Below are 2,453 nucleotides of genomic sequence, written 5' to 3'. Positions count from 1 at the left end.
TCCAGCCCTTCTAGGCAAGGGCTCTATTTAAACAGTAACGGATGGTACATTGCTGTCTGATGCCAGTGCCTCATCCCATGCCCGCTCCAGCCCACAGTCTGCAGGACCCTCTGGGCCCTGCTAATAGGCGCCAATGAGTCCTCTACCAGAGACATGTCAGCTGCAGACAATCACCGAAGGCTCTACTGGTCCAGCCAAACGCCTGCAGCCTCCCGGGCGCCATCCTGGCCTCTGAGCCTGCCAGATGTGACTTGGGAAAGTCAATCAAGGAGACTGACAGCAAAGAGAGACTGAAAACAAACAAGGCAAAGCCTTTTCTGATGGAGCCAGATGGAGACCCTAGGGAATCAGGCAGAGTAAACAAACATCAAGTAAACAAAGCCTTCTTCAGCTAAAACAGAGAAGGGACCTTTTTTTCATATGCGAATATTTTCATTATAGAAGTAGTGTAAAGCCCGCAGCACACTGCCCTTCTATGTCCTTGTAGGTCAATCTCTAGCTGAAGAGAAGGCCCTTTCTCTCCCCCTCTTATATATATATATATATATATATATATATATATATATATATATATATATATATATATATTCTTATATATATATATATTCTACAGATCCCCCGAGGCCCATTTCAAAGGCAATGTTCTCTAGGGAACCTTCCTTATCCCAGCTCCCTCTGACACCACCCAGTGAAAACAAACATACCTCCTTCAGGTTTTCGTTTGCTATTTCTCGGATCATATTGTCAGATAGAATAGCGCTATCTGCACGCTAACCCTACAGGCCAGCCTTTGAGGACATTCAAGAGATTCTGGTTCCCTGTCCTTCTGTTCCCACCACCTGACACACAGTGTAGGCCAGTGAGAATAAGCGAATAAAAAGACCAATCATTCGCTCAGTCCATATGCAGTCATTGTACACAGGGGAATGACGGGCACTGAACTAGGCATCCGCATCATCAAGATGAACAAGACAGTGAATTCTTCAGTGCCATGGATCTAGAGTCTGAGAGATCTGCAGTCATAAAGGCAATTACAGTCAAGAGTGGGCCAGAAAGGTGGCTCAGCCAGCAAACGTGTTTGCCACACAGGCCTGATGAGTCGCGGTAGGAGCTTGAAAGCCGTGTGAAAGGCAGATACGATGGGGCGCTTCGCTAATCTCCACACTTGGGATGCTGAGGTGGAAGACAGAAAAGAGAATCAATCACCCAGAAGCTCAAAGCCTGGAGGGTACAGCATAGCAAACCCAAGTGGGAAGTGACAGGCCACTCCCGAAAGCTGTCTTCTCACCTCTGCACATACCTATGCACACATGTGCATGCGCACACCTATGCACACATGTGCATGCACACACCTATGCACACATGTGCATGCGCACACCTATGCACACATGTGCATGTGCACACCTATGCACACATGTGCATGCACACATGCATTTATTTTTAATTTTATTTTTAGAATGATGCAGGGTCAGCAAGCTGGCTTAGTGGGCAAAGGCATTTGCTACCTTGCTGCCAACCCTGATAACAACTGAGCTCAGTTCCCAGAACCCACATTGTAGAAGAAGAGGGCAGACTTAAGTATCAGTAAGAATGTAGGTGAGAGAGTTCTGATGGGGACAAAAAGAAAAATATCCTAGGATGAGAGACCTTCATAAGCAGAAATGCCAATGCCCAAAACACTGTGGCTAATTTGTGGGCCCGCAGATCACTTAACACGAATGTAGGGGAAGCCAGGGTGTGTACGGAACTGGCTCGTTGGCAGCAGCACAGTTACAGTGGGGAGATGCATGTGGGCAGTGGAGACATGGGCCATGTTGACATCAGGAAGCGTCAGAGCAGATTCACCTGGGGGAGGAGGCTCTGGCAAGAAGGCTCACAGCAGGCAGGCTGGGTGATGAGGAGATCTCAGCAAATTTTCAGGAGAAAGGCCTTCCTGCAAAGGAAAGGAGGTGAGGGGTTAACAAAAGGATGAAGTGTGGGAACGAACGAACGAATACAAGTGGCAAGATGAAAACGAACTTTACCTCACTCATGGAGAGCTCTGCAGGTGAGCGCCCCACCTGCCCCCAGCCAGGACAGTCTCGGGCAGATAGGAAAGCAAGCCGGAGCCCCGTTGCAGCCCATATTCCCAGGAGATGGAGCCATCCTCCGGTGCTCGTTCGTATTTCAGGGCCAGATGGTGTTTGCCTCGCTGGCTTTCACTGCTGATGTCATCTTGCATGCTGGGCTTTTGCTGGCTGCTTTGTTTCCTTTATTTCCATCCATTCTCTCCTTGCCCACTTGTGTGCCTCGCACCACGCTCATCACTCTGGCAGGGAGACAACTGGATCTCTCAGCAGGTGCAGTTTACAGAAAGCCAAGGAAACCTAGTTCCCACAGCTGAGCCCTCCGCTCTGGGAAAACACGGCCGTAGGAGCCCTGAGCACAAATAGTAAACACAGTTTCAATGGAAA

The 2,453-nt window shown here is 48.9% G+C and overlaps 1 long non-coding RNA gene across 1 annotated transcript; it reads right to left on the bottom strand.

Annotated features, from left to right (window-relative positions):
* Positions 1 to 694: 694 nt before the first annotated feature.
* Positions 695 to 2,225, bottom strand: LOC142837047 (uncharacterized). Its single transcript, XR_012908192.1, has 3 exons — positions 2,025 to 2,225; positions 1,846 to 1,933; positions 695 to 1,173 (listed from the first exon to the last, which is right to left on the bottom strand). It is a non-coding gene; the product is annotated as an uncharacterized LOC142837047 (long non-coding RNA).
* Between the last annotated feature and the right edge of the window lie 228 nt (positions 2,226 to 2,453).

This window comes from Microtus pennsylvanicus, chromosome 17 (assembly GCF_037038515.1).
Source record: "Microtus pennsylvanicus isolate mMicPen1 chromosome 17, mMicPen1.hap1, whole genome shotgun sequence".
NCBI lineage: Eukaryota > Metazoa > Chordata > Mammalia > Rodentia > Cricetidae > Microtus > Microtus pennsylvanicus.
The sequence above is the reverse complement of the archived record's forward strand: the minus strand, read 5'-3'. Positions and strand labels throughout refer to the sequence as shown.